General features: G+C 34.8%; 1 protein-coding gene and 1 long non-coding RNA gene across 2 annotated transcripts in view; one reads left to right on the forward strand and one right to left on the reverse strand.

Moving 5' to 3' along the window:
- Positions 1-2236: 2236 nt before the first annotated feature.
- LOC125661120 (uncharacterized) lies at positions 2237-7012 on the reverse strand. The gene is made up of 4 exons (XR_007364667.2): positions 6731-7012; positions 6354-6622; positions 5207-5331; positions 2237-2378 (listed from the first exon to the last, which is right to left on the reverse strand). It is a non-coding gene; the product is annotated as an uncharacterized LOC125661120 (long non-coding RNA).
- Positions 7013-9400: 2388 nt separating this feature from the next.
- Positions 9401-16018, forward strand: part of LOC125661091 (zinc finger protein 239-like) — a 14158-nt gene continuing 7540 nt past the window's right edge. Inside the window, exons 1-2 of the mRNA XM_048892979.2 lie at positions 9401-9616; positions 10978-11053. The gene's annotated coding sequence lies outside the window, so the exon portion shown is untranslated. The remainder of the gene's footprint in view (positions 9617-10977; positions 11054-16018) is intronic.

A 16018-nucleotide genomic window follows, 5' to 3' on the forward strand; every position in this document is an offset into this window, starting at 1 on the left:
GTACTATGTGCTTCATGTGTCCAGCTTCACACATCGAAACATGTGTGCTCGACTTCACAAAGCAGTACCACTTATATGAATACCCTATGAATGTGCAAAAAAAGTGCATGTGTAAAAAAAATTTGCATATTCAGTACTATGTGCTTCATGTGTCCAGCTTCACACATCGAAACATGTGTGCTTGACTTCACAAAGCAGTACCACTTATATGAATACCTATGATGGTGTAACAAATGTGAATGTGTAAAAAAAAATGTTCATAAGTAGTACTGTGTGCTTCATGTGTCCAGCTTCACACATCGAAACATGTGTGCTGACTTCACAAAGCAGCACCACTTATATGAATACCTTATGAATGTGTAAAAAAAAATGTGCATAAGTAGTTCTGTGTCCTTCATGTGTCTAGCTTCACACATTGAAATATGTGTGCTGACTTCACAAAGCGGTATTGTGTATTTGGTGATGAAGTGGCTGTGTCAATACCATGTACTCTATGTGTCAAGCTTCACACTTGAAAAAGTGTGTCCTGACTTCACAAAGCGGTATCATGTACATGAAGTCGTGATAAAGTCAAAACAGTGCCTTACGTTAAGTAAATGAATCGCATTTGTGAATATATGTTATCCTTGCCCGAAACATTTATCCAAAAAAATATTTTTTTCTAGACTGCCAACTGTGTTTCCAACAACACAGGAATCCATAAACATAATATCACATAATGTATGCATAGCAAAAATACATATCATTGTAACGGTCTAGTGGTTCGATCAATGGATCGTGAATTTATTTTATGAGATTACTGTTGTTGTAAATATAATTTAACAGACTCAACAGAAACAATTGTTAAATGTCGAGTATATCAGAATATGTCAGATGCACAGGCACTCGACGTTTTAAATATCTATAATAAAAAAAAATTGTTTTCCTGGAAACATAATATTGACAAGGTATACCACGCTGCCATCTTGGTTTTCGTTTTTACCAGCTGCATCGCTTGAAAATTTCAGCGAAAAGTTCGATATATACAATAATGAGAACCCTACCGTTTAGAAGCAACTCTGTCGAGGTCTTACCTCTCGCATCGTCATGGTGAACTGGAAATAAAGTCTATTTATCGGCTATAATCAACCGTCAAACATCGTCTACTGCTTCTCAAATGCGAGAAATCGCTGAAAGGTGGATGTACGTTGACATAATTTTGGGATAGCCCTTTTTTCATCGGTCGATAAAATTAAAAATAGTAAATATTAAAATTAGCCGTAAATATGTTCTAGTGAGCGAGGTAATAAATCTTGAACATTATTCAATTAATATATACTTTATTTATTTTTTTTTAAAACGTTAAACATGATAACTTCACTTATTCATGCATTCGTTTCTGTTGAAAGTAAATTTCATAACGTAATAAGAAAACTTCAAAATTGAATTTACACACACACGCACGCGTGCTTACACATGGGTATACTCTCAAACGTACACAGTAACATTTATACATTCATGCACATGTCCTGTCCTGCTTATCTGTTGTCACAATGGGTGACAAAACGTGGGTTGGAGTCGAAGCGGGGCGGGGGGGGGGGGGGGGGGGGGGGGTCATGAACATTTCCAATGTTATTTGGTAGTGTGATAGATTTACTAAATTTCCCGTGCCAGCCTGTCCCGAAACCACACAATTGTGCAGAGTTTTATTGTTTGCAGCACTGCAACTACCCTGCATTCAGTGCCCCCCCCCTCCCCCTCCCCCGACACAAGCGTCAGTGGGTACATTAGCAAGGGAGTTCTCATTTGCATAATGATGTCAACTTCCGTCCCTAGATCAGGATTTATCGCATTTTGAGGAGCAGTAGACGATAGTTGATGCTTGATTATATCTGATCAATGGACATTATTTCGAGTTTTCCATAACGATACGACAGATAGGATATTGCCAGAGTTGTTGCTAGACGGTAGGGTTCTAATTATTGTATTATATCGAACTTTTCGCCGAAATTTTCAAGCGATGCAGCTGATAAAAACGAAAACCAAGATGGCGGCGTGGTATACCTTGTCAATATTATGTTTACAGGAAGATTTTTTTTATTATAGATATTTAAAACGTCGAGTGCCTGTGGTCAGATGATCATTCGCGATGAAATTCACATGAACATACATTAGTGCTTCACTTCACAAAAAACAAGTTGTTCTGAAAAATTGTCTAGTGTCATTGTATAGTGCTAATGTGACTTAATTTAAGTTCCGTATTTCCTATAACGCATTGTTTTTTTCAAAAACTAGGTATTTCGTCAATAATCATCTCCAAGGCAACTCTTATCCAAAGCTTCTGCTATCAAGTATCTCCAATGTGAGTTCTGGTATGCATCTTCTGAGGGCATTGGTTGCTGAAAAATATATAACATACATTAATGATCAATGATATACATTTTTCAACATAAGGCCATCCTTAAAAAATTGTATGTTTGCTGTAACGCGACTCAGATTTTTCAGTGTGGGTAGGTAGGGTTGTTTTTTTTTGAAAACCACTTACTATAATGTAGGGCTGATACGATACGCCCCCTTCACGATACGATACATATTGCAATACTTATGTCAAGATTCAATACTTTCAATACAATACAATTTACAGAAGAAACCAATAATAACATTGAAGAAGAAATTAATTATCAAGATTCAAAATCATAATTTCAAAAGCAAAACTGTCAAACGGTGAGATGCCTGTTCACTGTAGTTTAAAACTGATAACTAGTTGTTTATTATTATTATTTTTTGTCAACCTCAAGGCAAACAATAGTTTGAACATTATTCAACACTATTTTGTCCCTCATGCAGGTAGAAATGATATATACAGGCCGAGACTAACCAAAAATCGGGGCAATGAATCGAACATTGAATCGAGTGTTTATATTGAACAGTATCGATATTTCGGTGAATCGTTTCAGCCCTACTATAATGAGCAAAATTGCGATGAACAGTAAGACAACAGATTAAAGATTTCAAAACTAATAACTTTACTTCGAGAACTGAATTGGAGTCGAGTCTTCAATGCAGAATGTAAATAGATTGCGATAAACAGGTACTGGTATATATTTATATTTACATTCTGTTCTATATGACACTACCAAGTAGATAATGAGTTTATTGTCTCATGAATCACCATTCTCTCGCGCCATTGTGACATCACTCAAGCTAGCTTTCGGTCGAAGGTTAAGATATAAACACATTTTACCATTAATCAATAAAGAATTATTGATAAAACTTACTAAAATTTCTTTTATTTAGGAGATAATGTAAATAACAACTGTCTAGTTTAGGAGGGTAATGAGTTGATAAAGCGATTGGCCCACATAGTATTTGTATGCATAAATGCCTTAATTCACCTGCGTTTATGCCAAAAACCATGTGATCTAATCGCTTTTAATATAAACACATAACCCACTCAAACAAGAGTTATTCCTTATTTGTATCGTGATACGTTATGTTTATCGTGTGTTTATTGGTTTAGTGGTTTATTGGTATAACATTTCATCCTTAGTAGTTCTACTAAATCTCACTCTGAGTGTGCCTACTGTTACACACTAAAGTAGACAAGACACGGGCAGCATTCAGACTTTGTAAATAGGCAATATAAAAAGGGGTTGCTATTGATACTAGTGTAATTACTTGTCAGTCTTCAACAGATACTGAAATAAAGTTTAATATCTATATATTTAAATGTTTAGATGTCTTCCATATTGAAAACCTGTGAATCGTGGTTTGTCAACCAAAACCTTAGGCACCTTTTAGGTACTTGGTGGCTGCATTAAAACGTCGAACGCATATCTGCTAGACCTAGTTTCAACTTGCAATTGGGACTGCTGGTCACCCAAGTACTAAAAGTGGCGTATCATTTTTAATTTTAAAAAACTAATTGATCATATGGACACGCATGATATGTAGAATCAGTGTGTGGGTTGACAGCAACTGATGACCTCGGAGGTCAATGCACATCGAAGATATCGAGCAGGAATTGCTGTCACTGACGGTGTCAGGAAGACAATTTGATTCATGATTGACATAATCTACTGATACGCCAGGTTTATAAAGTATACTCAATCACGTATATGCTATTGAATTTGTTCTTTTATTTTTCAATTTATTTACCGTCAGATATACAGCATGTACTGCTTTAAATTGACGGTCACAGTAAACGTGACCATGGACTTGTCCGCCATGTTGGGTTGTTTTTTTTTTTTAATCTCGATCTCGTTACAGCAAACATACAATTTTTTAAGGATGGCCTAAATCTTCAATTTTGTGAAATAAGACACCACATTACAATTATCGTCTAATAAACAAGTTGTCCAACATAATAGTATACAACGACCAGATATTTAGATTTTCCTAAAACATTCACTGATCTGAGATTTTCACTAGTCCATAACTTTAAGGTAGACCATCCATAACTGATCTATTTTGTATCTAATAAATGGATGGTGGGATTTTTCTTACCTTTGTATCATTTTGAAGGGTTGGTAAAATCAAAATATTCTACCACAGGATTTTTCAAAATTTTGATTACTAACCGATAAATCACGCCTTAAAGTTTACATTGAAGTCTGTGTGAAAAGCATATTTCATTCAAATAATTTATAATACGATTTGACTTTCATCCAGATATATTGGTAAAAAGTTGCACAAACTTACTCTTTTATCAAAATATGATTTCAAATTAATAGTTTACCACAGAAATATTTAGAAAATCTGGGTTTTTTCCCCATTCTTATATTTTAAAGGGCAGATAACTGTTCAAGAAAAAAATTTAAGTCAAACAAAAATCAACTTCTAATCTTTAACTAGTCCGATAATTTCGTTAAATTCACTTTCATAAAACACATTCAGTTTGTTTTCAATCATTAAAAGTACATGCTTCCTTCCAAAATGTTTTTATTGTTATACTTTTAAAATATTTTTTCTGCTTGATACTGCTGGTCTGACGGACTATTGGAGGCAAATGGAGGGTGAAAATTAACTAGTCCACCCCATAAACTTCAGATCCCAGACCTTGGACCACTGTATTTTAACCCCATGACATATATAATATGAAACATAAATTATTTATGGAGCATTATCAATATACACAAATTAGAATTAACATTTAAGGACTGGACTGTAAAATGTGTATATTGCAGAGAATACAGTGTGCATCTGAAATATGATACTTAGTTCTCACCCATTTCAAAATGACAACTCTGCCAGTGTCCACACGATCTTCTTGTTGGATCAGATGCTTTCTCTTACACACTAGTTTGCCAGTCTCAGGACTGACGGGCCATAATGCATGTATGAGCTCTAACACTGCAATAAAACAGCACCTGTTTACTTGATAATTTCCATTTTACTGAGAAGGACATTATGATAAAAGTAAACATACAACTTCATATGACTGTAAAATGTAAATCATCAATTCTTTTCACCCAACCACAATATAGCTATTGTAAAGATGATGATCTGTGAGCTATTCTCCCAACTGTTGGGCACATGATGTATATTGGCTACTCGCTTGGCTGTCATTTACCAATTTTGTTTCAGCCATTTGCACAACCGTTGTGTACTTATTTCATATGAGTGTGGCTACATACACAACAGTCGTGCACTTCATTCAAACTGGCTCTCTTCACGACTATGACCAAACAATAATAAATAAAATTACTACCTATATGTGTAGTAGGGTGAATTAATATCAATATTTTATTTTATTTTTAGTGTAAATAAAATATGTAAGTTGCAAAACATAAACTTTTATTGGATTATATAATGGTCTTCCATATTTCTCTATTTAGATATGTAGTAATGTAATTATGACCTTAATGGCTTTCCTTATGATTAAACCATGCATGCAGTTGTTGTTCATGGTATATTTAATTCATTTTGGTTGGCTAAGCTTAGTGTCAAAGGTTATATGTCATGGGTTTTGTGAGTTCTGTTGGATTTTTAGATAGTCAGTTGTATTCACTAGCAGAGTGTTGAAGGGTGGTTTTCTTTGCATATCTTTTGACATCTTTTTTCTGACTTGAGGTAAGAAAATGAATCTTAACATATTAATTGGTGTGAATGTGTTAATGAATGAAAGAAATGAAATTATGTACTTTATTTCATATTTAACAAAGGAGTAAAATAGAATTAATATTTTAATATCAGGTGGCCATGTAACAGTACTATACATACATATCACTGGTCAAGTTCACTGCCATGTCCATGATCAGCTGATGATAGGAGACCATAAGTGACTATTCTAAAGTTTAAGAAATAAATTGGTGTCGCTAATATATATGTACTATGTCATCACCCTTGCCGCGTTTTTTTAAAGTGTGACTCACCTTTCAGGGAGCCTCACTGCCTGCAACTTTGAAAATTTAGATCCGCCCTTGATGAAATAACCACACACTAGGTTGATGCAAGCTGGTACTCAGTCACAAGTCACAGAAACATTGAGCCCACTACACGTCTCAGACTCTCTAGGCACTGAGTGTGTACACCGTTTACATCTAGCACCAATCGTTCAATGCAAGTAGGCCATATACAAGTTCGGCATAGCCGGGCCCCATGCTCATGATCCTGGGGTCAGTATTTCCCTTTATCTACAGGCCTGCAAATACAATCAGTTAGATTGTGAAGCAATATGACCCAAATGATCTGAAGTTTCATATCAAAGAATAAAAAGTAGCATCATGAAATAGCAAGCTATTGTACTTACTTTTCTCCCTTTGTCTTTGTTCTCCCATTTTGGCGGATTATCTTGTTTACACCCCATGATGCATTTCGGTTCGGCAATCACATTCATTCCTTTGGTAATTCGGTTTATTATTTCATTATTCAATTTAATTCAATACTTCTGCATATTCCTGTGAAAGTTCGGTAAGATCTTATAAAATGTCTAAATGATATAAATTTGGATCATCCCAATCTTTTCCCCACTACACTCCTCATTGAATCTCACATGGGTTTGAACGGGTGCAAGTTGTTTCGGCCTTTTTACAGTTCGGCCCTAGGTTCGTTCGGCCTCAAGTTTTTTCGGTCTCTTGTCGTTTCGGCCTCAGATACCTAGTCGTTTCGGCCCAAGTTTCGTAAGCGACAAAATACCGACAAGGTGATGTTGTTTTTGTTAATATAGATGTGTAATGAATTTATGCTATTGTTGTTTGTTGAATGGAAGCTGTTCGAGTGTAAGCTTTTGAGACTTTAACGAGGAGGAAATTTTGTATGATGAGAAATTAATTGCCTAGTGTTAGAAAAGATTATGAAATATATGCAAAATTGTTCAAATTTTCTTTTCCATGATGCTTAGGAAATTGTGATACCATGATAATTGAGAATAGTTTTTGAAATCATCGAGGCAAATTTTTTAACATCGAAATATAATGATTTCTTAACAAATTTGTGCCGTAAAATTTCAATTTAGCATTTGACATGTGATTTCACCGCAAAACCTATAGATATTAAAAATCACTTTGAAATCATGTGAAGAAACTACAAACAACTGTGTATTTTTTGTTAGTATATCTATATAAATTAGCTACAATTTAAATGATACTACACTAAGCTTATTCAAAAAGGCATTTTTTCAATGAAATATATTTAGTGAAAAAATAAACAATCATGACTCATGGCCAGGTACTGTACCTGTAAACTGATATGTTATTTGCGTAGTTAGTGTATGTTAGGTTCAGTTAGTAATTTTACGGGTGAATACAATAATGTTGATAATAAAATCTACAGTAGAGACCACGAGTATTTCCCAACACACGGTGTAAAATGGTCCGTGGACACGGCGTGGCACGGTGTATGTGTATTTCGAATACACAAGAAGACTGCCTTGTCTAAAAAGTTAATCCCTGATACCCACCGTGAGATCAGTGGCGGAATTTAAGGGGGGGCAGCCGGATATATAGACCTAATGTATACTGACAATTCATAAATATTGTGCAAAAATACATGTTGATTAGGCTTAAAAACACAATCTTAATCTCAAACTCCAATGAATATTGTCATCTTTCGATGTTAGATCGTCGCACTGCACGTCTCCCAAAGCCGGATATATATTTTGAAGGCTTATTTTCATATTTTCACTGCATCAGATGGTACCGGTTTATAATTTAATCAGCATCATAATGTGTTTTGACATTTTTGCTTTTAAAATACAAGCTTATGTAATCTGTAAATGGCATATCATTTTCTTTGATGGTGCGGACTTCCTTGTTTACACCATAGACATATATAACAGTTTACACAACAATTAAAACATTTTTGTTATGCTATCCTTTGTCTTTTTAGACTTTTATATACAAGAAAGTCCACTTGTAGTGAAAAGGTTACCTGTAGGTGTCCAATAAGGTGACAATTGCTGTCCTTTATTTTTAAGAATGGATAAATACTGTCCGTTCTTAAAAATAATGGACAGTAATTGTCAACTTATTTGGACAGTGTCAGATAAACCCAATAACTTATTAGACGTCTACAGGTAGACTGAAAATAAGAGAAAGACAATACGTTTGTCAAGGAGATACAAATTCAATTTTAAATTCCTTACAAGTAAGAATCAAAACAGATATCAGAAAAATCACCGAAACACTTAAAACGATATTTCCCCTTAGTAGAATTCTCTGCTTCAACTTTAAGATTCACAATTTTTTTAAATTCCATTGGCCATTATGATATCGCATTAAAACTTAAATTTGAAAGACGTCTTTCCATATCTGAATTTCACTGGATTCAGAGGCACATTCCGAAACTTCTTCACAATGCTTTTTTTTTGGTGTGTTTTCTTTATTAGCATATCATAATTCTGAATTATTATTTTCGCTTTCATGAATAATTTCATTTCACGAGATGGGCCCATTGGGTTCTTTTGGCTGGCGTTAATTATTTCCTCATCCAAATATTCGAAAACACAATGCTTTTCAGATCAAAATTTGGCTCCAATAAGTGAACAAAAGAAACAGACTTCTACGCAAGACTGGTTATATTGTCAGATCATTAAAAAAAATAGCTTTATTCATAATTATCATTGTCAATGGGTTTACCTGAGCCTGTCCATTCTTAGAACAAAAGATGTAATGTTTTAAGTAGGATATAAACCTCAAACTGTCCATTTTGTGAGAGAAAGAACTGATCTCGGCCCTACGGGCCTCAACCAGTTCTTTCTCTCACAGAATGGACAATTTTTGGCTTATATCCTTTACAGAAATATCAATTTTGATATAGTAAGTAAGATGAGAAAAAAGACTTAATTTATTGGTATTACAAAGGTATTTAAAAGTGAGGCCGAAACGACTAGGGCCGAAACGACATTAGGCCGAAACTACTAACGGCCGAAAAAACTTGGGGCCGAACTGAAAAAAGGCCGAAACGACCAGAAATCGTTTGAACTTTTGTTGGATTCATTGAATTAATATTTGAACGAGTTAGCAAAGTTGTTTACCTCACCATATTTGGTGCATTGGAATTCAGACTCCGAGAACCAATCAATTCAAAACGTGCTTTGCGCGAATTGCGCTGTTTATTAAAATGAGGAAAGAAGACATAGAAAGGGGCTTTTATCTACTGAGATGGAGACTCCCGTCGATCGACTTCGGGAGACCAGGTAGCAGGGTTCGAAATTAACTTTTTCAAGCACTAGTCCGTACGGACTAGTCACTATTGATGTTCACTAGTCCGCAAAGCATTTCACTAGTCCGTCCAGTATATCAAAAAATGATCTTCATTTTAATCAAACTAAACACATCACAGTTGCAAACAATTCGATTTCTGACACCTACAGAAGAAAAAGAGACCACCATATTTTATTTCGTATTCAAGATCTTCAAAAGCATACAATATTAACCTCCGAGTTAATCCTTTGATAAACGTCCATAAGTGCGTTCGAGATCGACGTTCCTGTTGTTTTGGTGTTCAGACCTTAGAGTCACAGGAGTTTGAAATTTTATCAAGAAAGTCAATAAAATTCACTCGATTGACCAAGTCATGAGCTATAGTGTTATGAACTACTGTGTTAGAGTCGCGAATGACGAGAACATGTGCATACAAACGTGCATGTTCTCAGACCACACTACTTGCAATTCTTGCACCTAGAACACGTTCTCGTGATGTGTACTCGGCATTCGGAATCGGCAGGAATTTGACAATGTGTGCACGTTCGAAGAACGGTGGTCTCAAACGCACTCGATGTGTTTGGAAGGTCAGACTGTCATAGTCAGGCAAACACCTGACCATGCAGGTAATCAACCATAAGTTCAAACATCTAAGAGACTCAGAAAAATCTTGCTAACATCTTTACCAATTCAAAATTGATTTCCGGATTTTCACTAGTCCGTACAGACTAGTGCTATAGGGAGTTCACTAGTCCGACACGTTTTCTACTAGTCTCGGACTTACGGACATGAATTAATTTCGAACCCTGGGTAGGTAGCTGAAATTTGTAAACAAGCACTTACTATTACTATTAGAAAGGAGAGTTACTCACTGTAACAAAGACTTTTGACAGTCTGATACATGTATAGTATTGGTTATATGTCGAACGTTAGTTCCTTTCAGAGGACGTGTTAACGCAGGGTTGGTATTACATAGTGGATTGGTATAAGTACATTGTATGATTGATTAATCCGAGTTTACTCATACATTTCCTGTCCATTTCCACTACAGTTCTGTATTACTGTTATCTTGCATGTACAGTGGCTGATCTGGAAAGGTGGTGCTCCCCACTTTTGTTGAATATTTTTAACAAAAATGTAAATTAATTTATTATGTGCCATTATCTCCTCTGGGGACGAAAAAGGTACATTTAAATCCTTGTGAAAATTTTCTAGATCCGCCTCTGAATTCTATATAGTGCAAGTACAAGCGAAACAATGGACTAATAACTGACTTACTTTTTAGCCGTATTGTGGAAAAATGTAAATATTCATCATCATATAATATTATCGCATCTTCCATTTCTATTAACAGGTTCTTTTTTCAATAGCCATCACAGACTAAAATATTGAAAAATAAAGGGAGTGGAGCTACTCAGCACTTCAATGAGGTAACTTTTGAATTTGATATTCTATATGTAATGAAAAGTAAATATTTGTAGTAGTTAAAGCTATATGGACCATGAATATCGACATAGGTAGCTCAGTGGTTAGAGCACCTGACTAGTAATGCAGGGGTCCCAGGTTTGATTCCAGGTTCGTTCATACATTTGATTCCCTCCTTTCCTTTATTACATTTAAGTCCAATGTCTTGGTATAATGAAGGTAAACATTAAAGAATAACCATTAGTTTTTATTTTGTAATTTAGCAAGTTAAGGTAGTACTCTACATCGTCATAATGGCTGACTTCCTTTAAAAACATGGATGAAAAAATCGATATCAGCAATATTTGGCTTTTCCATTTCGATTTAAATACCTAGCCGAGTAGCTCAGTAGGTTAGAATACCGACTGCTCACCTGTAGGTCGGAGGTTCGAGTCCAGCAGGGGTTTTAATTTTTTTTTTAGATTACCTTCCACTAAAACTGTATTTTTTGACAAAATAAAGTAAATTTGAAAATTTTCAACTTCAAAATATTGTTGTACATATCCTCCACTTTTCATCTACGTCAAATTTCTCTGGTGTAGCACACTTCCTTAAGGGACAAGATGAAAAGCTCAATGTCTGATGAAAATCTTAATTGAAATAGTTTGGGGGAGGGAAGGGGGTAAAAACTCCCACAAGTTTCGGTCACTCATCCAATATTCTATTTATTATAATACATGAATAATTGCAGCATTTCAGCAGGAAGAAAGTGAGCAGGACTGAAGTGACTCATTGGAAATTTGGAAATAACATTTATTACATTTTAATGAACATTTAAAATAAGAATTAGAAAACGTATATAGTCTTATTTAGTACTATTGTGTTATTGCATGATAATCAATTTGGGTCAAAACTGAATTATTATTTTTTTTTTATCAGACATTGAACTTTTGATCTTGCCCAGGCTAACAATGTGTCATATTTATCTGTATGCATCTAATATACCAGTAATACTGGTATATTAGATGCATACAGATATATATATATATACTGTATATATATGTAATATTACTCCAAATTTTTATTTAAGTTCAACTGAGATTTGATTTACTAGAGTAACTTGGAATAAGACAACATTATAATAAAGGAGGACAGGTACATGGTTAAAATACTCTTTGTTTTAACGATTACAAGCTCTCAAAGTAATTCAATACAAATCAATCATCTGAATATAACTTGAAGATTTGATGCAATGCACATTGAGTTGTGTACATGTTTATCGCAATTCACCTTTGAATTAGAACGCTTTACCCGATATAGTATTGCGTTGTGTGACGACACAATTGAACGAGACGATTGAACAATTTGAATGACATGTTTGATGTAATACAGCAAGAGTTTTCATTGGCCGATTACAGCCCGCCCACTTTCTCGAGCGGATTCAGTGCAGCTGGTGAACCGTACATAGCTCTCTGAAAAGATCCACCTCTAATAAAAACCTTCGATTTACGGGTCACAAAAAGCTGCGGACGGTTGAGGCCTGAAATCGGTGTATTCTTGTGTTGCTGTCTCATAAACTCAATATAAAACAATCTTAACATATTTTCCTACTATATACTTGCGTCCAAACATACATTCAAATATTCATTAAAGCCACACACCACCCGAAAACTCGCAGCTTCAAATGGTTTCGTTTGTTGACGTAGCCATGTTACATGTAGGTAGCCGGTCTATTCGAACTCTTGCTATTGGTATCTATTCATAAAATCGGTTGTAAGTTATGTATTCGCTCTTCATTTATTATCAACACGAATAATTAATAGAAATTAAAACATTTTAGTACCAGTTTTTGTAAAGGTAAAATAAGCTCTAGATGAACGAAAATGCTACATAAGGACATTAGATGGAGACCGGCCGGCGCGGCCGCTCATGACTAATGAAAGCCGCACTGCCGTGAGTTTAGCTAATTGAATAATTATCATTTAATAAGACTGGGGTGGTATATTATTTAAACAATTTAGCTAAAATATTTGTGGGGTATTAGTACACATCTAGACGCTATTGTGCCAATATGGAAATGAACCGGGATTCGGCTACCTAACATGGCTACGTCTACGAACGAAATCATCAAAAGCTGTGATCGAAATTTTGGGTCGTATGGGGTTTTAATAAATATTTGAAGGTATGTTTGGACACAAGTATAGTAGGAAAATATGTTAGGATTTTTTTTATATTAAATTTATGAGACAGCAACAAAGAATACAACTTTTTCTCTTTCTTCCTTTGAAGTTTTTTTTTCCATCTAGCATCTGGCCGTCATGTTTTCAAATGCTGACTACTCCCGTATAAGGGAATTTGGGCGGACTTATACATATGGACCAATGAGAGTTTCTGTTGCATTTCGCAATTGTATTACAAACAGATTCAATTGTGTCGTCACACAACGCAATACTATATCGGCCAAAGCGTTCTAATTCAAAGGTGAATTGCGATAATATTAAAGCTATTAACATACGATAGTCACCATTTTTATTTTTACATACATGTACACATAAAAAAAATCTAAAGTAACTAATCAATTACATCCTCTAAAGTACATGTAATCTATTGCAATCGATTACAGGGCAAAATTGACTGTACTCAATTAGTAATCAATTACACAAAATTCCTTGAAGTTGTTGATTATTGATCGATTACATTTTTGAGTAATTGTGACTGGTCGCAGTAGCTCAGTGGTAGAGTGTTTGTCTCGTAAAAATCTTTAAAAATCTTCTTCTCAAGAACCACTGGGGCAGAAAAAGTGAAACTTATGTGGAAGCTTTTTGAGGAAGTGTAGATTCTTATTTGTTCAAATCATGACCCCCGGGGTAAGGGTGGGGCCACAATAGGGGATCAAAGTTTCAAATTGAAATATATAAAAAAAAAATCTTCTTCTCAAAACCCTTGGGGTTAGAAAAGGTGAAACTTTTTTTGAAGCTTTATGAGGAAGTTTAGATTTTAGATTGTTCAAATCATTACCTCTGGGGTTAGGGTGGGGCCACAATAGGGGATCAAATTTTGCATTTTAAAATATTGGAAAAGATCTTTAAAAATCTTCTTAAGAACCACTGGGTCAGAAAAAGTGAAACTTGTGTGGAAGCTTCTTGAGGCCAAAATAAAAATATTGTTTGTTTCCCCTCGCCCGACCGAGTCTGAAAATTCACACCGACCCATAAGTTTTTATTACGCCATTCTGGTGAAGTTTTTTTTTTTAATTTTAAGAAAATTTCAAGGTCGTTTCTGGTGCAGATCAGTATTTTATAATGACAAAAATTTTCTATATCTTCTTTGGTTTCGATCCAAAATTAAAAAATAATAATACGAATAGCTGGAGGCGGCATTCTCTGGCTGATTTCAAATACTTACAAGCCGAATTACATTTTAAGCTCGTAACTAATCAATAAAACGATTCTTCTTGTACTTACTAATATCGATTTTATGGGTTCTTTCATCACATAAATATTTTATCAAACTGTCGAGCTTTGTTTTGAGTCACGAGACTCGTTTGCTCAAATGGCAGTGAAAATTCGGTTGACTACAATTGTTGGCTTCTGTTTAATACCGAATTTTGGATTGATATTTTCTTTTAATCGATATTAATAAGTACAAGAATCATGATTGTTTCATTGATTAGTTACAAGTGAGTTTTACATTGAATTCGGCTCGCAATTCGGACTAGTGATCTGCAAGATCGAGATGGAGAAATGTTGTCTATACGAGGAGCGAGGAAACAAGAGAATTCGGGGCATCCAGTGTGCAAGTTGTATTCTTCAGTAGAGGAAAGTGTTGATATTTCGGACGGATGCGATATTTTTGACAGTCAATCAGAAGCATTCTCAATTTAACTTATTTCTGAACTAATGCTATATTTACAAACTGGAAAACACCTAATTATATGCACATGTGTAACTCAGCTCTGATTGGTTGATGTCAGCATCCATTTTGTTTGATCGGCAAAATCAAGTCCCGTTGAAATGTTTTCTGGTAAACTAGATCTACCGATATCATTTAAAAATATAATCAAAATCACTATCATATATAAATTAAGATAATGTGCAAAAAACAAAAGCATAAAATGTCAGTGAACCATAAATAAAAGACAGCAACCGAGTTTACCAATTTTATAACACCATGTGTCCAAAACTAACACCATTGTCCATAGTTGCAACATTCTCCCTAACTTTATTTAAGTGTTAGTATGTGGTATAAATAGCAGAGAAAATTCTGATGAAACCCAATGTTCGTCGAATCAACCAATATGTATACATGTAGTCCAATGCCTAAGTTTAGTGGTTAGATAATGAGCATTTCCAAAATACATGAAGTACTGTCCGAAATATCGACACCTTCCCTAATTGCAAAACGTGGCAATCAAAGCAGAATTTACGCGAGAACTGACTATACGAGTTTGATGAGGAAACATGGATGATGTGCTTCACGACGTTTGGTATCGGGCATTGTTAATGGTTATGGGAATTTCATAATAAATAAAATTCTGCTAGCTAAAAAAAACAAACTTTTTACTTACCTACCGACCTTCCTCTGAAATTTAGGGTCGGGAGAGGGGAAACAAACATATTTTTAAATGTGGCCTGAGGAAGTGTAAATTCTAAAAGTTAAAGATAGGAATGAACAGAAGGGCCATAGTAATTCAGGCAAACAATGTGGCCCATGGGCCTCTTGTTTTCTATGCAACATACTTTGTCATTTTATGAGAATAAATACATTATGATTGTCACCATGCATTGTCAAAATAACAACGTTTGCAAATGTGATTTAATTTGATTAATATGATTTGAAGTTGTACGAACACATCTTGTTTTATACTTTTGCTGAATGTTAAAAAGTAGCTTAGATATTCAGAACAGGATTTTTTTCTAAATTTCAAAGCCCTTGGGAGTATAGTAATACTTTTTCACTATAGTACTCAGGTGACGGATAAGGCCTTTTTT

This window comes from Ostrea edulis, chromosome 8, assembly GCF_947568905.1.
Source record: "Ostrea edulis chromosome 8, xbOstEdul1.1, whole genome shotgun sequence".
Lineage (NCBI taxonomy): Eukaryota > Metazoa > Mollusca > Bivalvia > Ostreida > Ostreidae > Ostrea > Ostrea edulis.